The sequence below is a fragment of the Scyliorhinus torazame genome, chromosome 19 (assembly GCF_047496885.1).
Source record: "Scyliorhinus torazame isolate Kashiwa2021f chromosome 19, sScyTor2.1, whole genome shotgun sequence".
Taxonomy (NCBI): domain Eukaryota; kingdom Metazoa; phylum Chordata; class Chondrichthyes; order Carcharhiniformes; family Scyliorhinidae; genus Scyliorhinus; species Scyliorhinus torazame.
In genome coordinates this window covers 4,539,422-4,566,014 of record NC_092725.1, presented here as the reverse complement: position 1 = coordinate 4,566,014, position 26,593 = coordinate 4,539,422, and the positions used below count along the sequence as shown (strand labels likewise).

The 26,593-nt window shown below is 50.9% G+C and overlaps 1 protein-coding gene across 2 annotated transcripts in view; it reads left to right on the top strand.

The window, feature by feature from the left end:
- The window catches only part of LOC140395990 (sulfotransferase 1 family member D1-like), a 135,204-nt gene that overhangs the window by 29,898 nt on the left and 78,713 nt on the right, over positions 1 to 26,593 (top strand). Inside the window, exon 1 of one of the 2 annotated variants that reach the window (XM_072484026.1) lies at positions 9,918 to 9,942. The exons of the other annotated variant lie outside the window; for it this stretch is intronic. The gene's annotated coding sequence lies outside the window, so the exon portion shown is untranslated. Of the gene's footprint in view, positions 1 to 9,917; positions 9,943 to 26,593 lie in introns of those variants that run through there. 2 annotated transcript variants of the gene reach the window in all.

Genomic DNA, 26,593 nt, shown 5'->3' with positions numbered 1-26,593 from the left:
CAGATATCTCCCTGAGAGGGAGGGGACTGAGAGACAGCAGTCAGTGTATAGATATCTCCCTGAGAGAGAGAGGGGACTGAGAGACACCAGTCAGTGTACAGATATCTCCCTGAGACAGAGGGGACTGAGAGACAACAGTCAGTGTACAGATATCTCCCTGAGAGAGAGGACAGAGAAACACCAGTCAGTGTACAGATATCTCCCTGAGAGAGAGGGACTGAGAGACACCAGTCAGTGTACAGATATCTCCCTGAGAGAGAGGGACTGAGAGACACCAGTCAGTGTACAGATATCTCCCTGAGAGACGGGGGACTGAGAGACACCAGTCAGTGTACAGATATCTCCCTGAGAAAGAGAGGACTGAGAGACACCAGTCAGTGTACAGTAATCTCCCTGATAGAGAGGAGACTCAGAGACACTAGTCAGTGTACAAATATCTCCCTGCGAGAGAGGGGACTGAGAGACACCAGTCAATGTACAGATATCTCCCTGAGAGAGAGGGGACTGAGAGACACCAGTCAGTGTACAGATATCTCCCTGAGAGAGAGAGGGGACTGAGAGACACCAGTCAGTATACAGATATCTCCCTGAGAAAGAGAGGACTGAGAGACACCAGTCAGTGTACAGATATCTCCCTGAGAGAGAGGACTGAGAGACACCAGTCAGTGTACAGATATCTCCCTGAGAGAGAGGGGACTGAGAGACACCAGTCAGTGTACAGATATCTCCCTGAGAGAGAGGGGACTGAGAGACACCATTCAGTGTACAGATATCAGCCTGAGAGAGAGGGGACTGAGAGACACCAGTCAATGTACAGATATCTTCCTGAGAGAGAGGGGACTGAGAGTCACCAGTCAGTGTACAGATACCTCCCTGAGAAAGAGAGGACTGAGAGACACCAGTCAGTGTACAGATATCTCCCTGAGAGAGAGAGGACTGAGAGACTCCAGTCAGTGTACAGATATCTCCCTGTGTGAGAGAGGGGACTGAGAGACACCAGTCAGTGTACAGACATCTCCCTGAGAGGGAGGGGGGACTGAGAGACACCAGTCAGTGTACAGATATCTCCCTGAGAGAGAGAGGGGACTGAGAGACACCAGTCAGTATACAGATATCTCCATGAGGGAGAGACGGGACAGAGAGACACCAGTCAGTGTACAGATATCTCCCAGGGAGAGAGGGGACTGAGAGACACCAGTCAGTGTACATATATCTCCCTGAGAGAGGGGGGACTGAGTGACACCAGTCAATGTACAGATATCTCCCTGAGAGAGAGGGGACTGAGAGACACCAGTCGGTGTACAGATATCTCCCTGAGAAAGAGAGGACTGAGAGACACCAGTCAGTGTACAGATATCGCCCTGAGAGAGAGGACTGAGAGACATCAGTCAGTGTACAGATATCTCCCTGAGAAAGAGAGGACTGAGAGGCACCAGTCAGTGTACAGATATCTCCCTGAGAGAGAGAGGATTGAGAGACACCAGTCAGTGTACAGACATCTCCCTGAGAGGGAGGGGGGACTGAGAGACACCAGTCAGTGTACAGATATCTCCCTGAGAGAGAGAGGGGACTGAGAGACACCAGTCAGTATACAGATATCTCCATGAGGGAGAGAGGGGACTGAGAGACACCAGTCAGTGTACAGATATCTCCCAGAGAGAGAGGGGACTGAGAGACACCAGTCAGTGTACAGATATCTCGTTGAGAGAGAGAGGACTGAGAGACACCAGTCGGTGTACAGATATCTCCCTGAGAGAGAGGTGACTGAGAGACACCAGTCAGTGTACAGATATCTCCCTGAGAGAGAGGGGACTGAGAGGCACCAGTCAATGTACAGATATCACCCTGAGAGAGAGGGGGGGCTGAGAGACACCAGTCAGTGTACAGTTATCTCCCTGAGAGAGAGAGGGGACTGAGAGACACCAGTCAGTGTACAGATGTCTCCCTGAGAGAGAGGGGGGACTGAGAGACACCAGTCAGTGTATAAATATCACCCTGAGAGAGAGAGGGGACTGAGAGACACCGGTCAGTGTACAGATATCTCCCTGAGAGAGAGAGGGGACTGAGAGACAACAGTCAGTGTACAGATATCTCCCTGAGAGAGAGGGGATGAGAGACACCAGTCAGTGTACAGATATCTCCCTGAGAGAGAGGGGACTGAGAGACACCAGTCAATGTACAGATATCTCCCTGCGTGAGAGGGGGGACTGAGAGACACCAGTCAGTGTACAGATATCACCCTGAGAGAGAGGGGGGACTGAGAGACACCAGTCAGTGTACAGATATCTCCCTGAGAGAGAGAGGGGACTGAGAGACACCAGTCAGTGTACAGATATCTCCCTGAGAGAGAGAGGGGACTGAGAGACATCAGTCAGTGTACAGATATCTCCCTGAGAAAGAGAGGGGACTGAGAGATACCAGTCAGTGTACAGATATCTCCCTGAGAGAGAGGGGACTGTTAGACACCAGTCAGTGTACAGATGTCTCCCTGAGAGAGAGGGGACTGAGAGACACCAGTCAGTGTACAGATATCACCCTGAGAGAGAGAGGGGGGACTGAGAGACACCAGTCAGTGTACAGATATCTCCCTGAGTGAGAGGGGACTGAGAGACACCAGTCAGTGTACAGATATCTCCCTGAGAGAGAGAGGGGACTGAGAGACACCAGTCAGTGTACAGATATCTCCCTGAGAGAGAGAGGGGACTGAGAGACACCAGTCAGTGTACATATATCTCCCTGAGAGAGAGAGGGGACTGGGAGACACCAGTCAGTGTACAGATATCCCCCTGAGAGAGAGGGGACTGAGAGACACCAGTCAGTGTACAGATATCTCCCTGAGAGAGAGAGGGGACTGAGAGACACCAGTCAGTGTACAGATATCTCCCTGAGAGAGAGAGGGTGTAGAGGGTTCCATCTCTGCTACTCCACTACTGGGCCGATATCTGGGGTTTGAGTATCTGTGTGTGTCTCTCTCCAGCTGGCACTGAAACTTCAGAGGCCAGGGGATGCCGCACTGGGACACCTCCACGGGAGAGAGCACTGAATCAAGCCTGCCGTTTATCCCTAACCGGAAGCCTGAGGCTTATATCACACAGATATCCAGACCCCCACCAATGCCCAGGTGATTCTCTCTCTTGCCGGTGGTGCAACACCCACCCGGTTCCTACTTCGCTGGAGTAGCTTTCCCAAGAGAGAGAATAGGACACTGCTGTTTATTACCTAACCAGCAGCCTGTCCTGAGTGAATCGTTCAAGATGACCCTAGATTCTCGAACCCGGAATTAAGGTGAGGAATATCTTAACAATGACTTGGTCAGAGATCGCTGGTGAGAGATTGAAGAATTTAAACGACTCCAATTATCAGCAAATCAAGGTTTATTGCAAAACCCAGGTCAAAATCATCAAACAGAAGAAATTATAATAAAATCTTAAACTCTAACACAAACTAAGTCTATTCAGAAAGTACTATAACGGACACAACGTAAAATCTTATTGTTACACAGTTTTAGCAATGACACAGAACACAAATCAAGTCCCCTTCCCCAAAGCCTCAACCACTATCAAGGTCAAGGGAGTTTCGCAAGCTGCTGCAGGGTACTTACAGTCACAGGCTGCAGGAGGTCAAGTCAAAGGTGGAGAGGTCAAGCCAAGAGCCCCTCAATCGCAACACAGCCCCTTTTATATCCGTTTTACCTGGCTTTTTCCTGTGTTCGGCCAGCCCCTTTTGCATTGAATTGGTAAGGTTTAAAGTTCCCGCTGGTCCCGCCCCCTTTGAGCCGGTCAGAGCTGTCGACTTCCGGGTTTTCCTCCCCCTTTGCGTTGTATCGGTCCAAGTTTAAAGTTCCCGCTGGTCCCGCCCCCTTTGAGCCGGTCAGAGCTGTTCGCTTCCGGGTTCTCCTCGCAGGTCCGCTCCTTCCAGCCAGGCAGACCTGCCGCGATTTGAATTTGGCGCCGACTCCGCCCCCTCCACCCAGTGAGTTCCTGCCGGTGGCTTCTGTCAGGATTGGAGTACCTCCCCCAGGTCCGCCTCCAACTTGGTTTTTTCTACCGTTTATCTTCAAGGGGCTTTTCCAGCGCAATATACTGAGCCCAGACAGTCTGCTTTTTGGGATAACAAGGTTAAGCTCTCTTGTGAAGATTTTCAAAGTCTTCCAGCTGCTCCGGAGATGGCTGCTATTCTCACCTTGCTATGTTGATGGGGTGTTAATTGGATTCTGCTCTGGTGGAGGCCAAGTCATTTACATCTGCATGGGGCAATGACCATCCCATTGTCCTGCTTGCAGGCAGGCCCCTTACAGCATTACCATGCCCCTTTGTCTGTGTTTTAATCTTATCTAGTTGTCTGGCTCCTTCTTCCTTGTAGCTCCTGGGGGGGTTTGTAAATACCTATGCCCCTACTCAGCTCAGCGGACCAAGCCTGCTGGGAAATTTGGTTACGTTCCTTTGGCTGAAAAGTGTCCAGTTTAGTCTCTGGGTTTTATTCTTGGGCAGTCCAAAAAGGGCCGAATTGCCCGAAAAACTTACAACAGATATCTCCCTGAGAGAGAGAGGACTGAGAGACACCAGTCAGTGTAGAGATATCTCCCTGAGAGAGAGAGGACTGAGAGACACCAGTCAGTTTACAGATATCTCCCTGAAAGAGAGAGAGGACTGAGAGACACCAGTCAGTGTACAGATATCTGCGTGAGAGAGAGAGGACTGAGAGACACCAGTCAGTGTACAGATATCTCCCTGAGAGAGAGAGGGGACTGAGAGACACCAGTCAGTGTACAGATATCTCCCTGAGAGAGAGGGGACTGAGAGACAATAGTCAGTGTACAGATATCTCCCTGAGAGGGAGGGGACTGAGAGACAGCAGTCAGTGTATAGATATCTCCCTGAGAGAGAGAGGGGACTGAGAGACACCAGTCAGTGTACAGATATCTCCCTGAGACAGAGGGGACTGAGAGACAACAGTCAGTGTACAGATATCTCCCTGAGAGAGAGGACAGAGAAACACCAGTCAGTGTACAGATATCTCCCTGAGAGAGAGGGACTGAGAGACACCAGTCAGTGTACAGATATCTCCCTGAGAGAGAGGGACTGAGAGACACCAGTCAGTGTACAGATATCTCCCTGAGAGACGGGGGACTGAGAGACACCAGTCAGTGTACAGATATCTCCCTGAGAAAGAGAGGACTGAGAGACACCAGTCAGTGTACAGTAATCTCCCTGATAGAGAGGAGACTCAGAGACACTAGTCAGTGTACAAATATCTCCCTGCGAGAGAGGGGACTGAGAGACACCAGTCAATGTACAGATATCTCCCTGAGAGAGAGGGGACTGAGAGACACCAGTCAGTGTACAGATATCTCCCTGAGAGAGAGAGGGGACTGAGAGACACCAGTCAGTATACAGATATCTCCCTGAGAAAGAGAGGACTGAGAGACACCAGTCAGTGTACAGATATCTCCCTGAGAGAGAGGACTGAGAGACACCAGTCAGTGTACAGATATCTCCCTGAGAGAGAGGGGACTGAGAGACACCAGTCAGTGTACAGATATCTCCCTGAGAGAGAGGGGACTGAGAGACACCATTCAGTGTACAGATATCAGCCTGAGAGAGAGGGGACTGAGAGACACCAGTCAATGTACAGATATCTTCCTGAGAGAGAGGGGACTGAGAGTCACCAGTCAGTGTACAGATACCTCCCTGAGAAAGAGAGGACTGAGAGACACCAGTCAGTGTACAGATATCTCCCTGAGAGAGAGAGGACTGAGAGACTCCAGTCAGTGTACAGATATCTCCCTGTGTGAGAGAGGGGACTGAGAGACACCAGTCAGTGTACAGACATCTCCCTGAGAGGGAGGGGGGACTGAGAGACACCAGTCAGTGTACAGATATCTCCCTGAGAGAGAGAGGGGACTGAGAGACACCAGTCAGTATACAGATATCTCCATGAGGGAGAGACGGGACAGAGAGACACCAGTCAGTGTACAGATATCTCCCAGGGAGAGAGGGGACTGAGAGACACCAGTCAGTGTACATATATCTCCCTGAGAGAGGGGGGACTGAGTGACACCAGTCAATGTACAGATATCTCCCTGAGAGAGAGGGGACTGAGAGACACCAGTCGGTGTACAGATATCTCCCTGAGAAAGAGAGGACTGAGAGACACCAGTCAGTGTACAGATATCGCCCTGAGAGAGAGGACTGAGAGACATCAGTCAGTGTACAGATATCTCCCTGAGAAAGAGAGGACTGAGAGGCACCAGTCAGTGTACAGATATCTCCCTGAGAGAGAGAGGATTGAGAGACACCAGTCAGTGTACAGACATCTCCCTGAGAGGGAGGGGGGACTGAGAGACACCAGTCAGTGTACAGATATCTCCCTGAGAGAGAGAGGGGACTGAGAGACACCAGTCAGTATACAGATATCTCCATGAGGGAGAGAGGGGACTGAGAGACACCAGTCAGTGTACAGATATCTCCCAGAGAGAGAGGGGACTGAGAGACACCAGTCAGTGTACAGATATCTCGTTGAGAGAGAGAGGACTGAGAGACACCAGTCGGTGTACAGATATCTCCCTGAGAGAGAGGTGACTGAGAGACACCAGTCAGTGTACAGATATCTCCCTGAGAGAGAGGGGACTGAGAGGCACCAGTCAATGTACAGATATCACCCTGAGAGAGAGGGGGGGCTGAGAGACACCAGTCAGTGTACAGTTATCTCCCTGAGAGAGAGAGGGGACTGAGAGACACCAGTCAGTGTACAGATGTCTCCCTGAGAGAGAGGGGGGACTGAGAGACACCAGTCAGTGTATAAATATCACCCTGAGAGAGAGAGGGGACTGAGAGACACCGGTCAGTGTACAGATATCTCCCTGAGAGAGAGAGGGGACTGAGAGACAACAGTCAGTGTACAGATATCTCCCTGAGAGAGAGGGGATGAGAGACACCAGTCAGTGTACAGATATCTCCCTGAGAGAGAGGGGACTGAGAGACACCAGTCAATGTACAGATATCTCCCTGCGTGAGAGGGGGGACTGAGAGACACCAGTCAGTGTACAGATATCACCCTGAGAGAGAGGGGGGACTGAGAGACACCAGTCAGTGTACAGATATCTCCCTGAGAGAGAGAGGGGACTGAGAGACACCAGTCAGTGTACAGATATCTCCCTGAGAGAGAGAGGGGACTGAGAGACATCAGTCAGTGTACAGATATCTCCCTGAGAAAGAGAGGGGACTGAGAGATACCAGTCAGTGTACAGATATCTCCCTGAGAGAGAGGGGACTGTTAGACACCAGTCAGTGTACAGATGTCTCCCTGAGAGAGAGGGGACTGAGAGACACCAGTCAGTGTACAGATATCACCCTGAGAGAGAGAGGGGGGACTGAGAGACACCAGTCAGTGTACAGATATCTCCCTGAGTGAGAGGGGACTGAGAGACACCAGTCAGTGTACAGATATCTCCCTGAGAGAGAGAGGGGACTGAGAGACACCAGTCAGTGTACAGATATCTCCCTGAGAGAGAGAGGGGACTGAGAGACACCAGTCAGTGTACATATATCTCCCTGAGAGAGAGAGGGGACTGGGAGACACCAGTCAGTGTACAGATATCCCCCTGAGAGAGAGAGGGGACTGAGAGACACCAGTCAGTGTACAGATATCTCCCTGAGAGAGAGGGGACTGGGAGACACCAGTCAGTGTACAGATATCCCCCTGAGAGAGAGAGGGGACTGAGAGACACCAGTCAGTGTACAGATATCTCCCTGAGAGAGAGAGGGGACTGAGAGACACCAGTCAGTGTACAGATATCTCCCTGAGAGAGAGAGGGGACTGAGACACACAAGTTGACCAAATTGCCCTTGGATTGGAATTTGGAAAAAGAAGGAGGCCGGGAGCTCTGACCTCACCCAAATTCTCGTCCGTGAGTCTAACAGACGACTGCCCTGGGCAGAGCTACATCATCATCGACTGCATATATTTACATATCCCATCCTATAAACCATGAAAACAACGTCAAACATTTGAGACTCGGAGAGGAAACAAGGTAACAGCTGTTTCTTTCTGTCCCTCCCTCGCTGACTCTCTCTCTGTCTCTCTCTCTCTTTCTGCCTCGCTGTCCTTCTCTGTCACTCTCTCTGTGTCTCTCTATCTCCATTGCTCGCTCTCTCTGTCACTCTCTGTCTCTCTCTCTTTCTGCCTCGCTGTCTCTCTCTGTCTCTCCCCCTCGCTGTCTCTCTCTCTATCTCTCTCTCCATCTCTCCCCCTCTCTGTCTGTACCTCGCTGTCTCTCTCTCTCCATCTCTCTCTCTCTCTGTCTCTCCCTCTCTGTCTGTCTCTCTATCTCTCTCTCCCTCTCTCTCTCCATCTCTCCCCTTCTCTCTCTCTGTCTGTACCTCGCTGTCTCTCTCTCCATCTCGTTCTCTGTCTCTGTCTCTACCTCGCTGTCTCTCACTCTATCTCTTTCCGTCTCTCTCTCCATCTCTCTCTCTCTGTCTTTTTCTCGCTCTGTCTCGCGCTGTCTCTCTCTCCCTCACTCCACCTCTCTGTCTCTCTCGCTATCTCTCTCTCTCTGTCTCTGCCTCTGTCACAATCTCTCTCTCTGTCTCTACCTCGCTGTCTCTCTCTCATAGTTTCTCTTTCCATCACTCGCTTCGTCTCTCATTGCGTCTCTCTCTCCAACTCTCTCCCTCTCTGTGTCTCTACCTCGACGTCACTCTCTCTCCATCTCTCATTCTGTCTCTCTCCGCCTCTCTCCAACTCTCTCTGTCTGTCTCTCTCTCTAGCTGTCTACCTCTCTCCGTGCCCCTCTCTCTCTGTCTCCCGCTGCCTCTAGGGGCGCCATTCTCCGACCCCCCCGCCGGGTTGAAGCATCGCCGGGGGCTGCCGTGAATCCCGCCCCCGCCGGTTGCCAAAGTCTCCGGTACCGGATATTCGGCGGGGGCGGGAATCGGGCCGCGCAGGTTGGCGGGCCCCCCCGTTCGATTCTCCGGCCTGGATGGGCCGAAGTCCCGCTGATAAATTGCATGTCCCGCCGGCGTGGATTAAACGGCGGGACAAGGCGGCGTGGGGGGGCTCCGGGGTCCTGGGGGGGTCGCGGGGCGATCTGGTCCCGTTGGGTGCCCCCACGGTGGCCTGGCCCGCGATCGGGGCCCACCGATCCGCAGGCCGGCCTGTGCCGTGGGGGCACTCTTTCCCTTCCGCCTCCGCCACGGTCTCCACCATGGCGGAGGCGGAAGAGACTCCCTCCACTGCGCATGCGCGGGAAACTGTCAGCGGCCGCTGACGCTCCCGCGCATGCGCCGCCCCGACATGTCATTTCCGCGCCAGCTGGCGGGGCGGAAATTCCTCCGGCGTCGGCCTAGCCCCTCAATGTTGGGGCTCGGCCCCCAAAGATGCAAAGCATTCCGCACCTTTGGGGCGACGCGATGCCCGTCTGATTGGCGCCGTTTTGGGCGCCAGTCGGCGGACATCGCGCTGTTTCGGGAGAATTTCGCCCTATATCTCTTTCTCTATCTCTTTCTCTCTCTCGCTTACTATCTCTCTCTCCGTGTCCCTCTCTCACGCTTCCTCTGTATCTCTCTGTCTCTATCTCTTTCTCTCTCTCTCTCTCTCTCGCTGTCTCTCCCAGTCTCGGTCTCTCCCTCTCTCAGTGTCTTCCTCTCCACTCCTCTATTTCAATCTCTGTCAGTCTCTCTCTCTCTCTCTAACAGTTTCTATCTCACTGCCTGTGGTGATACACCACTGTACCTCCCCACCATTGTACATAGTATATAATAGTTGTGTGTAACGTGGCCCTGTAATACTGTGTATTGTACTGTAACTCTGCAGAGGTTCGGTCACTGGTAGGTAACCCGACCTGGCCACGGAGAGCTCCGCCTTAGCCACTCCCCCAGGGGTTAGTATAAGAACCTCTTCTGGGACAGGCCCCATTCTTTCTGGGGTCGTCTGTGTCGGGTAAGCCTCCCATGTAGTATATTAAAGCCTGAGTTAAAGTCTCACATGTCTTTGTGGTTCTTGACGCTTAGCGCATCACTGCCTCTCTCTATCTCAATGTTTTTCTCACTGGCTTACTCGGTCTTTGCCTCTCTCTGTCTCTATCTATCCCTGTCTCTCTCTCTCCCTGTCTCTATCTCTCTCTGTCTCTATCTCTCCCTGTCTCTATCTCTCCCTGGCTCTATCTCTCCCTATCTCTATCTCTCTCTGTCTCTATCTCTCCCTGTCTCTATCTCTCCCTGTCTCTATCTCTCCCTGGCTCTATCACCCCCTGTCTCTATCTCTCCGTCTTTCTGTCTCTATCTCTCCCTGTCTCTCTCTCTCCCTGTCTCTATCTCTCCCTATCTCTATCTCTCTCTGTCTCTATCTCTCCCTGTCTCTATCTCTCCCTGTCTCTCTCTCTCCCTGGCTCTATCACCCCCTGTCTCTATCTCTCCGTCTTTCTGTCTCTCTCTCTCCCTGTCTCTCTCTCTCCCTGTCTCTCTCTCTCCCTGTCTCACTCTCTCCCTGTCTCAATCTCTCCCTGTCTCTCTCCCTGTCTCTCTCTCGGTCTCTCTCTCTGTCTCTATCTCTGTCTCTATCTCTCCCTATCTCTATCTCTCCCTGTCTCTATCTCTCCGTCTTTCTGCCTCTATCTCTCCCTGTCTCTCTCTCTCCCTGTCTCTATCTCTCCCTGTCTCTCTCTCTCCCTGTCTCTATCTCTCTCTGTCTCTCTCTCTCCCTGTCTCTATCTCCCTGTCTCTATCTCTCCCTGTCTCTATCTCTCCCTGGCTCTATCACCCCCTGTCTCTATCTCTCCGTCTTTCTGTCTCTATCTCTCCCTGTCTCTATCTCTCCCTATCTCTATCTCTCTCTGTCTCTATCTCTCTCTGTCTCTCTCTCTCCCTGTCTCTATCTCTCTCTGTCTCTATCTCTCCCTGTCTCTATCTCTCCCTGTCTCTATCTCTCCCTGGCTCTATCACCCGCTGTCTCTATCTCTCCGTCTTTCTGTCTCTATCTCTCCCTGTCTCTATCTCTCTCTGTCGCTATCTCTCCCTGTCTCTATCTCTCCCTGGCTCTATCACCCGCTGTCTCTATCTCTCCGTCTTTCTGTCTCTATCTCTCCCTGTCTCTATCTCTCCCTATCTCTATCTCTCCCTGTCTCTATCTCTCCATCTTTCTGTCTCTATCTCTCCCTGTCTCTCTCTCTCCCTGTCTCTATCTCTCCCTATCTCTCTCTCTCCCTGTCTCTATCTCTCTCTGTCTCTCTCTCTCCCTGTCTCTATCTCTCTCTGTCTCTATCTCTCCCTGTCTCTATCTCTCCCTGGCTCTATCACCCGCTGTCTCTATCTCTCCGTCTTTCTGTCTCTATCTCTCCCTGTCTCGCTCTCTCCCTGTCTCTATCTCTCCCTATCTCTATCTCTCTCTGTCTCTATCTCTCTCTGTCTCTATCTCTCTCTGTCTCTCTCTCTCCCTGTCTCTATCTCTCTCTGTCTCTATCTCTCCCTGTCTCTATCTCTCCCTGGCTCTATCACCCGCTGTCTCTATCTCTCCGTCTTTCTGTCTCTATCTCTCCCTGTCTCGCTCTCTCCCTGTCTCTATCTCTCCCTATCTCTATCTCTCCCTCTCTCTCTCTCTCTGTATCTGTCTCTCCCTGTCTTTCTATCCCTTTCTCTCTCCCTCCCTGTCTCTCTCTTTCCCTTTTGCTATCTCTCGCGGTCTCTCTCTCTCCCTGTCTCTACCTATTCCTGTCTCTCACTCTCCCCGTCTCTTTCTCTCCCTCTCTCTCTCTATCATTCGTTTGATTTCTCTTCACCGGACAAATATACACTTTAATGTGCGTGTGAGGGTGTGACAGAGTGTGGGTGACTGAGGATGCGTGTGTGAGTGAGTGTTTATCTGAGTGTGTGTCTGAGTGTGTGTGTCTGAGTGTGTGTGTGTGCCTGAGTGTGTGTGTGTCTGAGTGTGTGTGTCTGAGTGTGTGTGTGTGAGTCTGAGAGTGTTAGTCTGAGTGTGTGTGTCTCATTGTGTGTATGTCTGAGTGTGTTTGTGTGTGTCTGAGTGTGTGCGTGTGTGTGTGCGCCTGAGTGTAGGTGTGTCTGAGTGTGTGTGCATAAGTGTGTGCATGTCTAAGTGTGGGTGTGTCTGAGTATGTGCATGTCTCAGCGTGTGTGTCTGAGTGTTTGTGTGTGGGTTTATGTCTGTGTGTGTGTCTGAGTGCATGTGTCTGAGAGTGTGTGTGTCTTAGTGTGTGTGTGTGTCTGAGTATGTACGTGTGACTTAGTGAATGTCTGAATGTGTGTGTGTGTGTGTCTGAGTGTGTGTGCGTCGTGTGTGTGTGTGACTGAGTGTGTGTGTCTGAAAGTGTGTGTCTGAGTGTGTGTGTCTGAGTGTGTGTGTGTATCTGAGTGTGTGCATGTGTGTGTCTGAGGGTGTGTGCATCTGTGTATGCGTGTGTGTCTCTGTGCGTGCCTGAGTGTGTGTGTGTGTGTATCCGAGTGTGTGTATGTCTCATTGTGTGCGTGTGTGTGAGTGTTCTGTGTGTCTGAGTTTGCGTGTGTGCCTGTGTGTGTGTGTGTGTGTTTTTCTGATTGTGTGCGTCTGTGTGTCTGAGTGTGTGTATGGGTCTGAGTATGTGTGACTGAGTGTGTGTCTGAGTACGTGTGTGTCCGAGTGTGTCTGTATGTGTCGGAGTGTGTTTGAGTGTCTGAGAGTGCGTTTGTCTGTGTGTGTGTGTCTAAATGTGTGTAAGTGTGCGAGTGTCTGAGTGTGTGAGTGTGTGTCTCAGTGTGCGTTTATCTGAGTTTGTGTGGGTGCCTGAGTATGTGTGTGTCTGAGTGTGTGCCTGTGTGTGTGTGTGTGTCTGAGTTTGTGCCTGAGTGTGTGTGTTTCAGAATGCGCATATAGCTGAGTCTGTGTTTGTCTGAGTGTGTGTCTGAGAGTGTGTGTGTCTGAGTGCGTGTATGTGTCTGAGTATGTGCGTGGGTGTGTCTGAGTGTGTCTCAGTGAGTGTCTGAGTGTGTGTGTGTGTGTGTGTCTGAGTGTATGTCTGAGTGTGTCTGAGTGTGTGTGTCTGAGTATGTGTGTGTGTCTGAGTGTGTGTGCGTGTCTGAGTGTGTGCGTGTGAGTCTGAGTGTATATCTGTGTCTGTCTGAGTGTGTGAGTATGTGTGTTTCTGAGTGTGCCTGTATGTGTCTGAGTGTGTTTGAGTGTCTGGAGTGCTTTTGTCTGAGTGTGTGTGTCTGAGTGTGTATGTGTCTGAGTGTGTGTAGGTGTCATAGTATGTGTGTCTGAGTGAGTGTGTGCATCTAAGTGTGTGTGTCTGAGTGTCTGTGTGTCTGAGCATGTGTGTGTCTGAATGTGTGTGTGTGTCTGAGTGTGTTTGAGTGTCTGAGAGTGTGTGTGTCTGAGTATGTGTATGTCTGAGTGTGTGTGTGTATGAGTGTGTGTATGTCTGAGTGTGTGCATGTCTGAGTGTGTGTGTGAGTGTCTGAGTGTGTGTTTGTCTGGGATTGTGTGTATCTAAGTGCATGTGTCTAAGTGTATGTGTGTTTGAGTGTTTGTGTGTGAGTCTGTGTGTGTGTGTGTTTGAGTGTGTGTGTATGTCTGAGTGTGTGCATGTCTGAGTGTGTGTGTGAGTGTCTGAGTGTGTGTTTGTCTGGGATTGTGTGTATCTAAGTGCATGTGTCTAAGTGTATGTGTGTTTGAGTGTTTGTGTGTGAGTCTGTGTGTGTGTGTATGAGTGTGTGTATGTCTGAGTGTGTGTGTCTGAGTGTGTGTGTGAGTGTCTGAGTCTGTGTTTGTCTGGGATTGTGTGTATCTAAGTGCATGTGTCTAAGTGTTTGAGTGTTCGTGTGTGAGTCTGTGTGTGTGTGTGTGTGTATGAGTGTGTGTGTATGTCTGAGTGTGTGCATGTCTGAGTGTGTGTGCGAGTGTCTGAGTGTGTGTTTGTCTGGGATTGTGTGTATCTAAGTGTGTGTGTCTAAGTGTATGTGTGTTTGAGTGTTTGTGTGTGAGTCTGAGTGTGTGTGTCTGTTTGAGTGTGTGTGGGTCTGAGAATGTGCGTGTGTGTGACTGAGCGTGCCTGATTGTGTCTGAGTGTGTGTCTGAGCGTGTGTATGTGTGTCTGACTGTGCATGTTTCTGAGTGTGTGTGTCTGAGTTTGTGTGTGAGTGTGTCTGTGCGTGTGTGTCTGTGTGTGTGTGCCTGAGTGTGTGTGTGTCTGAATGTGTGTACATATGCCTGAGTGTGTGTGTCTCACTGTGTGTGTCTGTATGTGTCTGAATGTGCTCGAGTGTCTGAGTGTGTATGTGTGTCTGAGTGAGTGTTTGTCTCAGATGTGCGTGTGTCTGCGTGTGTGTGTCTGACTGAGTGTCTGAGTGTGTGTGTGTGTCTGAGTGTGTGTATCTGTGTGTGTGACTGAGTGTGTGTGTGTGTGAGTGTGCGCACGTGTGTTTGCCTGAGGGTGTGTTTCTGAGTCTGTGTGTATCTGAGTGTGTGTGTGTCTAAGTGTGTGTGTGTATAATTTTTTTTTAATGTGTTTATTAAGAATTTTTAACAGAATTTTCAACCACATAAACAAACCCCCCCCCCCGCCCCGTAACAAAAAAAGAAGAAAAAACTTGCATAGCAAGACATAAACATGGCAAATCAATATGGTACAGAACTTTGTACATTGGATTCCTCCCGCACATATCAGTTTTCCGGATTGTTTATGTTTTTCTTGCTCAGACGGCCCCCGAAGAACCCCCATTCCCTATCCCTCCCTCTACCCCCCCCCTCCTCCCCCAGAAAGAGATGCCCCTGCCCTCCTCTCCCCCCCCCCCCCCCCCACTCCCTGGGTTGCTGCTGTCGACCAAACTCCATCTGACGCTCCGCGAGATAGTCTAGTAACGGTTGCCACCGCCTGGAGAACCCCTGCACTGACCCTCTCAAGGCAAACCTTATCCTCTCCAACCTGAGAAACCCTGCCATATCATTTATCCAGGCTTCCACACTGGGGGGCTTCGCATCTTTCCACACTAACAAGATCCTTCGCCGGGCTACTAGGGACGCAAAGGCCAGAATTCCGGCCTCTTTCGCCTCCTGCACTCCCGGCTCATCCACTACTCCAAATATTGCTAGCCCCCCGGCTTGGCTTGACCCGGACTTTCACCACCTGAGATATTGCTCCCGCCACTCCTCTCCAGAACCCCTCCAGTGCCGGGCATGACCAAAACATATGGACATGGTTCACCGGGCTCCCTGAGCACCTTCCACATCTGTCCTCTACCCCAAAGAACCTGCTCAACCTCGCCCCCGTCATGTGCGCTCTGTGAACAACCTTAAATTGTATCAGGCTAAGCCTGGCACACGAGGAAGAGGAATTAACCCTACTTAGGGCATCAGCCCACAGACCCTCCTCAATCTCCTCCCCCAGCTCCTCTTCCCATTTACCCTTCAGCTCCTCTACCAAAGCCTCCTCCTCTTCTTTCATCTCCTGGTATATCGCCGACACCTTGCCCTCCCCGACCCATATGCCCGAAATCACCCTGTCTTGAATCCCCTGTGCCGGGACCAGCGGGAATTCCCTCACCTGCCGCCTCACAAACGCCCTCACTTGCATGTACCTGAAGGCATTTCCCGGGGGTAGTCCAAATTTCTCCTCCAGCGCCCCTAAGCTCGCAAACGTCCCATCAATGAACAGGTCCCCTATTCTTCTAATCCCTGCCCGATACCAGCTCTGAAACCCCCCCGTCCATCCTTCCTGGGACAAACCGATGGTTGTCTCTGACCGGGGACCACACCGAGGCTCCCGTCGCACCCCTGTGTCGTCTCCACTGCCCCCAGATCTTTAGCGTTGCCGCCACCACCGGACTCGTGGTGTACCTTGTTGGCGAGAGCGGCAGCGGTGCCGTCACCAGCACCCCCAGGCTCGTTCCTTTGCAGGACGCCATCTCCAACCTCTTCCACGCCGCGCCCTCTCCCTCCATCATCCACTTACGGATCATCGCCACGTTGGCTGCCCAGTAGTAGCCACCCAGATTCGGCAACGCCAACCCTCCTCTATCCCTACTACGCTCCAGGAACCCTCTCCTTACCCTCGGGGTCTTGCTCGCCCACACAAATCCCATAATGCTCCTGCTTACCCTCTTAAAAAAGGCCTTGGTAATCACAATTGGGAGGCATTGGAATACAAAAAGAGACCTCGGGAGGACCACCATTTTAATCGACTGTACCCTGCCCGCTTGTGAGAGTGGCAACATGTCCCACCTTTTAAAGTTCTCCTCCATCTGTTCCACCAGCCGCGTCAAATTAAGTTTGTGCAGTGCCCCCCAGTTCCTAGCTACCTGGATCCCCAGGTATCGAAAGCTCCTTTCTGCCCTCCTCAATGGTAGGTCGTCTATCCCTCTTCCCTGATCCCCCGGGTGCACCACAAAGAGCTCACTCTTTCCCACATTGAGCTTGTAGCCCGAGAAGTCCCCAAACTCCCTTAGGATCTGCATGACCTCAACCATCCCCTCCACTGGATACGTCACATACAGCAACAGGTCGACTGCGTACAGCGACACTCGATGCTCCTCTCCCCCTCGGACCACCTCCCTCCATTTCCCCGACTCCCTTAACGCCATGGCCAAAGGTTCAATTGCGAATGCAAACAGCAGAGGGGATGGGGGCACCTCTGCCTCGTCCCTCGATACAGCCGGAAATACTCCGACCTCCGCCGGTTCGTGACCACACTCGCCACCGGGGCTCTATAAAGGAGCTCAACCCAACTAATAAACCCTCCCCCGAACCCAAACCTCCTCAACACTTCCCAGAGATATTCCCACTCTGGGAACGCGGTCAAAGGCCTTCTCCGCGTCCATAGCTGCCACTATCTCCGCCTCCCTCCACCGATGGCATCATAATCACATTCAGTAGCCTCCGCACATTGGTATTTAGCTGCCTGCCCTTTACAAATCCCGTCTGGTCCTCGTGAATCACTCCGGGACACAGTCCTCTATCCTCGTAGCTAACACTTTTGCCAGCAACTTAGCATCTACGTTGAGGAGCGAGATCAGCCTATACGACCCGCATTGCAGTGGGTCCTTATCCCGCTTCAGGATCAAAGAGATCGTCGCCTCCGACATTGTCGGGGGCAGGACTGAAAGAATCTTAAATTTAAGGGATCTTAACCTGTCGAACTACGCCAAGTTTGGGGGAAGCTTAGTTGATGAATCAAGTCCTGGCGCAATACGACAAGTTGTAAGATTTGTACTATTTGTAGACTGTGTTAAGTTGTTCGATTCCTTGTATTATTCGACTGTGTATAGTTGAAGGAATTTATATCATCTCTGCTATTCGGTTATCAGTAGCACTTTGCGAATACTGGAACTCAGCAGAAATTTGCAGTATAAACTCCTCAGGTGCCAAAAAGAATTGTTTTATTTGTAGTCGCTTGATTACAATTTGAAAGTCATTTAAAAGGCAATTCGTAGACAATTCGAAGCTTTCAGAGAATTACAGACATTATCTTTCTTTGCTTAGGCAGACAGCTCGAAAGTAACTTTTAAAAGGTCAAAGTCTGGCAATGAAACATGAAAAGAGAGAGAAAGCTAATCTTCAGCTAAACTCAAACTCAAAGTCAAAAGTGGACTAACATCACTGACACAGACTGTTAGACTGACAACCCCCAAAAGACATAAACTAAAATGGAGACTAGAATCAAAGGCAAAAACTGACTAAACTAACAGAAAAACAAAACTTAAGCTACAAAGACAATACTCACAAAGACAACAAAACCCAACCTAACCTAACCTAACCTAACCTAACCTTACAAAGACAATAAAACCTAAAATGGCGGGGGAAACTTTTCAGTTATACACTTTCATATCTGTCTTAAATCGTCTAATTACACCCCAATATAATCCTAATTGGTTTGGGTTAGACTCAAACACATTTGATTTGATGGCAAGCCGTCCATCTTCAATGTGCAACATCAGCTTTTCTGACCCAGCTGTTATCTGCATTGTGAACAATGGTGCTGTATATTCAATCCCTTGACCTTGACAATTAGCACAAGACAGTGTCATTATCTTGAAAATATGCATTTGCCAGAACAACGGACTTCAGTAAAAGTGAATTATGCTGTATAAATGGGCATTTAAAACTGGGGCTCAACATTTATGCTTAAACAGCTATCTTTTACCTATACTAGTTGTATTCGAAATACCTGGCTTCTACAAGGACCCCCCCCCCTCCCTTGCCTCATTGAAAGTCCTTACCAGCAACGGGGCTAATAGGTCTACATACTTTCTATAGAACTCCACCGGGAACCCATCCGGTCCCGGGGCCTTCCCTGCCTACATCTCCCCAGTCCTTTAACCAGCTCCTCCACCCCAATTGGCGCCCCCAAACCAGCCACCTCCTGCACCTCCACCCTTGGGAACCTCAGTTGGTCCAAGAATCGTCGCATCTCCTCTTTTCCCCCTGGGGGCTGGGACCTATACAGCTCCTCGTAGAAGGCCTTGAATGCCTCATTCACTTTCACTGCACTCCGCACCGTAGTTCCCCTTCCATCCTTGACTCCACCTATTTCCCTCTCTGCCATCCTCTTCCGGAGCTGGTGTGCCAGCATCCGGCTCGCCTTCTCCCCATATTCATACATCGCCCCCTGTGCCTTCCTCACTGTGTCTCTGCCTTCCCTGTGGTCAACAGGTCGAACTCCGTCTGGAGACTTTGTCTCTCCCCGAGTAGTCCCTCATCAGGGGCCTCTGCATATCTCCTGTCCACCCTTAGGATCTCCCCCACTAACCTCTCCCTTTCCCTGCCCTCTCTCTTCTCCCTATGAGCCCTGATGGAGATTAACTCTCCCCTGACCAACGCCTTCAGCACCTCCCATACTACTCCCACCTGCACCTCCCCGTTGTCGTTGGCCTCCAGATATGTTTCGATGCACCCCCGCACCCTCCCGCACACTTGCTCGTCTGCCAGCAGTCCCACATCCAACCACCACAGCGGGCGTTGGTCCCTCTCCTCCCCCAGCTCTAATTCCACCCAGTGCAGGTCCGAAATGGCTATGGCCGAATACTCCATCCCCTCCACTTTCGAGATCAATGCCCTGCCCAGAACAAAAAAATCTATCCGGGAGTAGGCCTTGTGTACATGGGAGAAAAAAGAGAATTCTCTGGCCAAAGGCCTGGCAAATCTCCACGGATCTACTCCCCCCATCTGGTCCATAAACTCCCTGAGCACCTTGGCCGCAGCCGGCCTCTTTCTGGTCCTGGATCTGGAGCGATCCAGTGCTGGGTCCAACACCGTGTTGAAGTCCCCACCCATTATCAAGCTTCCTACCTCCAAGTCTGGAATACGCCCCAACATACGTTTCATGAATCCAGCATCATCCCAATTCGGGGCGTATACATTTACCAATACCACCCCCGTCCCCTGCAACCTACCACTCACCATTACATATCGGCCTCCGTTGTCCACCACTATGTTCTTAGCCTCAAACGACACCCGCTTCCCCACCAGTATTGCCACCTCTCTATTCTTCGCATCCAGCCCCGAATGGAACACCTGTCCTACCCATCCCTTTCTTAACCTGACCTGATCTGCCACCTTCAGATGTGTCTCCTGAAGCATGACCACGTCTGCCTTCAGTCCCTTTAAGTGCGCGAACACTCGGGCCCTCTTAACCGGCCCATTTAGGCCTCTCACATCCCACGTGATCAGCCGGATTGGGGGGCTACCCACCCCCACCCCCCTGCCGACTAGCCATCTCCTATTTTAGGCCAGTCCCGTGCCCGCGTGTCCCGCACCCTCCAGTCCCCCAGGCGGGGAACCCCCGTCCCGGCCACCTCTTCCATTTTCAGTTCCCCCCTCGGCCATTGCAGCAGCAACCCTATTGTCCCCCCCCTCTACCCCCCTCCCCAGCCCCCCCCCCCCCCCCCCACCGCTAGATCCAAATCTAGCTTTCTTGCTCCCCCCCATAATACTTCCGTAAGTCAGCTGACTCCTGCTGACCCCGGCTTCCCCCGCCTTCCCGTTGACGCCCCCCCCCCGTGTGGAAATCCCTCCTCCTCCTTGCGCTCCTCCATCCCCCCCCCTCCCTAGCGCGGGAAAAAGCCCGCGCTTTCCTGAGCCAGCCCCGCCCCCTGTGGCGCAGCTCCTGTTGCGGCCCTTATCCCAGTCCCCCCATCCCCGAGTCTCACCTCCCTCCAGCACCGACGCCCACATTCCTCCCTGTCCCCCCTTCAAAATCTCTTCCCCCCATCCCCATCCATCGTCCCACCTGTGAAACATTCTTTACCCATACTTACAACCCTGTACACAGTCAACACCTCCCCCACAACCACAGTCCTTCAGTTCGAGTCCAATTTTTCCGTTTGGATAAATGTCCAAGCCTCTTCTGGCGTTTCAAAATAGTGGTGTCGATCCTGGTACGTGACCCACAGTCGCGCTCCTGCAGCATTCCGAATCTCACCCATTTTTTATGTAGCACCGCCTTGGCCCGGTTGAAGCCAGCTCTCCTCTTTGTCACCTCCGCGCTCCAGTCCTGGTAGACTCGGATCACCGCATTCTCCCATCTACTGCTCCGCTCCTTCTTGGCCCATCTCAGGACACTCTCTCTGTCCGCGAAACGATGGAACCTCGCCACTATCGCCCTTGGCGGCTCGCCGGCCTTGGGTCTCCTCGCCAGGACCCGGTGAGCCCCTTCTCGCTCCAGGGGGCTCGGAGAGGCCTCCGCACCCATCAGCGAATGGAGCATCGTGCTCACATACGCCCCGGCATCAGCCCCCTCCACTCCTTTGGGGAGACCCAGAATCCGGAGATTCTTCCTCCGCGACCTGTTCTCCAGGACTTCGAATCTCTCGGCGCTTGTGCAGCGCCTCGTGCGCCTCCATCTTCACCGCCAGGCCCAAGATCTCGTCCTCATTCTCATTAGTTTTTTCCTTCACCTCTCGGAGCTCTATCGCCTGGGCCTTCTGGGTCTCCTTCAGCCCCTCGATCGCCAACAGCATTGGCGCCAGCACCTCCTTTTTAAGCTCCTCCATGCAGCGCCTGAGAAACTCCTGCTGGTCCGGCCCCCATGCTGCTCGATCTCCGCCCTCCGCCATCTTGTTTTCTCCCCCTCGTTTCTGCCGCTGATCCAAAGCCTCTTTTTTTGTCCCTCCACTTCTAGTCCCCTCCATACACGACGGAAGGGGGGCCTTACTTCACCTTCCCACACGGGATTAGATCAAAAACGTTCCGTTGTGGCTCCTCCGGAGAGCCCAAAAGTCCGATCTAGCGGGAGCTGCCGAAATGTGCGGCTTAGCTCCGCATCGCCGCAACCGGAAGTCATGTGTGTGTATGTCTGACTCTTGTGTGTCTAAGTGTGTGTGTCTAAGTGTGTGTGTCTAAGTGAGTGTGTCTAAGTGTGTGTGTCTAAGTGTGTGTGTCTAAGTGTGTGTCTGAGTGTTCATGTATGGGTGTGTCTAAGTCTGTGTGTGTCTCAGTTTGTGTTTGTCTGAGAGTGTGTGTGTCTAAGCATGTGTGTGTGTCTGAGAGTGTGTGTGTCTGAGAGTGTGTGTGTGTGTCTGAGAGTGTGTGTGTCTGAGAGTGTGTGTGTCTGAGAGTGTGTGTGTCTGAGAGTGTGTGTGTCTGAGAGTGTGTGTGTCTGAGAGTTTGTGTGTCTGAGAGTGTGTGTGTGTGTCTGAGAGTGTGTGCGTGTGTCTGAGTATGTGCGTGTGTATGTGTCTGAGTGTGCCTCAGTGAGTGTCTGAGTGTGTGTGTGTGTGTGTCTGAGTGTGTCTGAGTGTGTGTCTGTGTCAATGTGTGCCTCTAAGTGTGTGTGTCTGAGTGTCTGTGTGTCTGAGTGTCTGAGTGCCTGTGTGTCTAAGTGTCTGTGTGTCTGAGCATGTGTGTGTCTGAGTGTGTGTGAATGTCTGAATGTGTGTGTCTGAGTGTCTGAATGTGTGTGTCTGAGTGTGTCTGAGTGTGTCTGCATGTGTCTGAGTGTGTTTGAGTGTCTGAGAGTGTGTGTGTCTGAGTGTGTGTATGTGTCTGAGTGTGTGTGAGTGTCTGAGTGTGTGTTTCTCTAGGTTTGTGTGTATCTAAGTGTGTGTGTCTAAATGTATGTGTGTTTGAGTGTTCGTGTGTGAGTCAGAGTGTGTGTGTGTGTGTGTGTAAGGGTGTGCGTGTGTCTCAGCGTGTATTTGTCTGAGTGTGAGTGTGTCTAAGTGTGTGTGTGTGTGTGTTTGAGTGTGTGTGGGTCTGAGAATGTGCGTGTGTGTGACTGAGTGTGCCTGATTGTGTCTGAGTGTGTGCCTCAGCGTGTGTGTATGGTTCGGAATGTGTGTGTGACTGACTGTGTGTGTGACTGACTGTGTGTGTGTCTGAGTGTGTATGTGTCTGAGTGTGTGCGTGTGAGTGCCTGAGTGTGTTTTGCTGAGTGTGTATGTGTGGCTGAGCGTGTGTGTGTGTCTGAGTGTGTGTCTGAATGTGTGTTTGTCTGAGTGTGTTTGTGCGTCTGAGTGTGTGTGACTGACTGTGTGTGTGTCTGAGTGTGTATGTGTCTGAGTGTGTGCGTGTGAGTGCCTGAGTGTGTTTTGCTGAGTGTGTATGTGTGTCTGAGAGTGTGTGTGTGTGTGTGTCTGAGTGTGTGTGTCTGAATGTGTGTTTGTCTGAGCGTGTTTGTGCGTCTGAGTGTGTGTGTCTGAATGTGTGTGTGTGTCTGAATTTGAGCGTAAGTGTGTCTGAGTTTGTGTGTGGGCCTGAGTGTGTATGTGTGTCTCAGTGTGTGTGTGTGTGTGTGTGTGTGTGTCTGAGTGTGTGTATCTGAATGTGTGTGTGTCTGAGTGGGTGTGTCTGAGTGTGTGTGACAGAGTGTGTGTGTGTGTGTCTGAGAGTGTGTGTGTCTGAGAGTGTGTGTGTCTGAGTGTCTGTGTGTCTGAGTTCGTGTGTATGCCTGAGTATGTGTGCCTGTGTCTGAGTGTGTATGTGTCTGAGTGTGAGCGTGTGAGTGCCTGAGTGTGTGTGTGTATGTGTCTGATTGTGTTTTGCTGAGTGTGCGCCTGTGTGTTGAGTGTGTATGTGTGTCTGTGTGCGTGTGTGTCTGAGTGTGTGCGTGTGTCTGAGAGTGTGCGTGTGAGTGTGTCTGAGTGCCTGACTGAGTGTCTGAGTGTGTGTGTGTGTGTGTGTCTGAGTGTGTTTTGCTGAGTGTGCGCCTGTGTGTTGAGTGTGTATGTGTGTCTGTGTGTGTATGTGTCTGAGTGTGTGCGTGTGTCTGAGTGTGTGAGTGTGTCTGAGTGCCTGACTGAGTGTCTGAGTGTGTGTCTGAGTGTGTGTGTGTGTCTGAGTTTGTGTGTGTCTGAATGTGTGTGTGTCTGAGTGTGTTTGTGCGTCTGAGTGTGTTCTTGTCTGTGTCTGAGTTTGCATGTGTGTCTGAATATGTGTGTGTCTGAGTGTGTGTGTATGGCTCTGAATGTGTGTGTGTCTGAATGTGTGTGACTGAGTGCGGGTGTGTGTCTGAGTATGTCTGTCTCAGAGTGTGTGTATATGTCTGAGTGTCTGTGAGTATCTGCGTGTGTGTATCTGAGTGTGCCTGTATGTGTCTGAGTGTGTTTGAGTGTCTGAGAGTGTGTTTGCCTGAGTGTGTGTATGTCTGAGTGTTTATGTGTCTGAGTTTGTGAGTATGTGTGTCTGAATGTTTGTATCTAGCTATGTATGTGTCTTAGTGTGAATGACTGGATGTGTGTATGTCTAAGTGTGTGTGTATGTATCTGAGTGTGTGTGTCTGAGTCTTTGTGTGTGTGTGTGTCTGAGAGTGTGTGTATGTATCTGAGTGTGTGTGTGTCTGAGTGTATATTGTGTCTGAGTTTTTGTGTGTGTCTGAGTGTGTATATTTTTGAGTGCCTGTATGTGTGTCTGTATGTGTCTGAGTGTGTTTGAGTGTCTGAGAGTGTTTTTGTCAGAGTGTGTGTGTCTCTGATTGTGATGTGTGTCTGAGTTTGTGAGTATGTGTGTCTGGGTTTGTGTGTGTGCCTGAGTGTGTGTGTCTGAGTGTATGTGTGTCTGAGTGTGTGTGTGTCTGAGTGTGTGTGTCTGGGTTTGTGTGTGTGCCTGAGTGTGTGTGCCTGAGTGTGTGTGCCTGAGTGTGTGTGTGTCTGAGCGTGTGTGTCTGAGTGTGTATGTATTTCTGAATGTGTGTGTGTCTGAGTGTGTGTGCGCGCCTGAGTGTGTTCTTGTTTGTGTCTGAGTTTGCGTGTGCGCCTGAATATGTGTTTGGTGAGTGTGTGTGTGTGTGTGTCTGCGTGTGTGTGTCTGAGTGTGTCTGTATGTGTCTGAGTGTGTTTGAGTGTCTGAAAATATGTTTGTCTGAGTGTGTCTGTGTCTGAGTGTGTGTGTGTGTCTGAGTTTGTGAGTATGTGTGTCTGAGTTTGTGTGAGTGCCTGAGTGCGTGTGTGTCTCAGTGTGTGTGAGTTTGTGTCTCTGAATGTGTGTATCTAAGTATGTGTGTGTCCGAGAGTGTGTGTGACTGTCTGTGTGTCTGAGTTTGTGTGTGTGCCTGAGTATGTGTGTCTGTGTCTGAGTGTGTGTGGCTTAGTGTAGATGTGTGTCTGAGTCTTTTTCTGAATCTGAATGTGTGTGTGTCTGAGTGGGTGTGTCTGAGTGTGTGTGACAGAGTGTGTGTGTGTGTGTGTCTGAGAGTGTGTGTGTCTGAGAGTGTGTGTGTCTGAGTGTCTGTGAGTCTGCCTGAGTATGTGTGTATGTGTCTGAGTGTGTATGTGTCTGAGTGTGATCGTGTGAGTGCCTGAGTGTGTGTGTATGTGTCTGAGTGTGTTTTGCTGAGTGTACGCCTGTGTGTTGAGTGTGTATGTGTGTCTGTGTGCGTGTGTGTCTGAGTGTATGCGTGTGTCTGAGTGTGTGCGTGTGAGTGTTTCTGAGTGCCTGACTGAGTGTCTGAGTGTGTGTGTCTGAGTGTGTGTGTGTCTGAATGTGTGTGTGTGTGAGTGTGTTTGTGCATCTGAGTGTGTTCTTGTCTGTGTCTAAGTTTGCATGTGTGCCTGAATATGTGTGTGTCTGTGTGTGTGTGTATGGCTCTGTATGTGTGTGTGTCTGAATGTGTGCGACTGAGAGCGGGTGTGTCCCCGAGTATGTCTGTCTCAGAGTGTGTGTATATGTCTGAGTGTCTGTGAGTGTCTGTGTGTGCGTATCAGAGTGTGCCAATATGTGTCTGAGTGTGTTTGAGTGTCTAAGAGTGTGTTTGCCTGAGTGTGTGTATGTCTGAGTGTGTGTGTGTCTGAGTTTGTGAGTATGTGTGTCTGAATGTTTGTATCTAAGTATGTATGTGTCTTAGTGTGCGTGTGAGTGTGTGTGTGACTGGATGTGTGTATGTCTAAGTGTGTGTGTATGTATCTGAGTGTGTGTGTCTGAGTCTTTGTGTGTGTCTGAGTCTTTGTGTGTGCCTGAGTCTTTGTGTGTGTCTGAGTGTGTGTGTGTGTCTGAGAGTGTGTGTATGTATCTGAGTGTGTGTGTCTGAGTGTATATTGTGTCTGAGTTTTTGTGTGTGTCTGAGTGTGTTTGAGTGCCTGAGAGTGTGTTTGTATGAGTGTCTGTCTGTGTCTGAGTGTGTGTGTGTGTCTGAGTTTGTGAGTATGTGTGTCTGAGTTTGTGTGTGTGCCTGAGTGTGTGTGTGTCTCAGTATGTGTGAGTGTGTGTCTCTGAATGTGTGTATCTGAGTATGTGTGTCCCCGAGAGTGTGTGTGGCTGAGTGTGTGTCTGAGTGTGTCTGTATGTGTCTGAGTGTGTTTGAGTGTCTGAAAATATGTTTGTCTGAGTGTGTCTGTGTCTGAGTGTGTGTGTGTGTCTGAGTTTGTGAGTATGTGTGTCTGAGTTTGTGTGTGTGCCTGAGTGTGTGTGTGTCTCAGTATGTGTGAGTGTGTGTCTCTGAATGTGTGTATCTGAGTATGTGTGTCCCCGAGAGTGTGTGTGGCTGAGTGTGTGTCTGTCCGAGTGTGTGTGTATGTATCTGAGTGCGTGTGTCTGAATCTTTGTGTGTGCCTGAATGTGTGTGTATGATTCTGAATGTGTGTGCATCTGAGTGTGTGTGCCTGAGTGTGTGTGCCTGAGTGTGTGTGTCTGAGTGTGTGTGACTGAGTGTGTGTGACTGAGTGTGTGTGACTGAGTGTATACGTGTGTCTGGGTCTTTGTGTGTGTCTGAATGTTTGTGTGTCTGGGTGTGTGTGTGCGTCTGAATGTGTTCTTATTTGTGTCTGAGTTTTCGTGGTGTGCCTGAGTATGTGTGTGGCTGAGTATGTATGTATGGTTCTGAATGTGTGTGTGTGCGTGTCTGAGTGTGTCTGTGACTGAGTGTCTGAGTTAGTGTGTGTGCCTGAGTATGTGTGTGTGTGTCTGAGTGTGTATGTGTCTGAGTCTGTGCGTGTGAGTGCCTTAGTGTTTGTGTGTGTCTGAGTGTGTTTTGCTGAGTGTGCGCCTGTGTGTTGAGTGTAGATATGTGTCTGAGTGCGTGTGTGTCTGAGTGTGTGCGTGTGTCTGAGTGTGTGCATGTGTGTGTGTCTGAGTGTGCCTGACTGAATGTCTGCGTGTGTGTGTCTGAGTGTGTGTGTGTCTGAATGTGTGTGTGTGTCTGAGATTGTGTGTGTCTGAATGTGTGCATCTGGGTGTG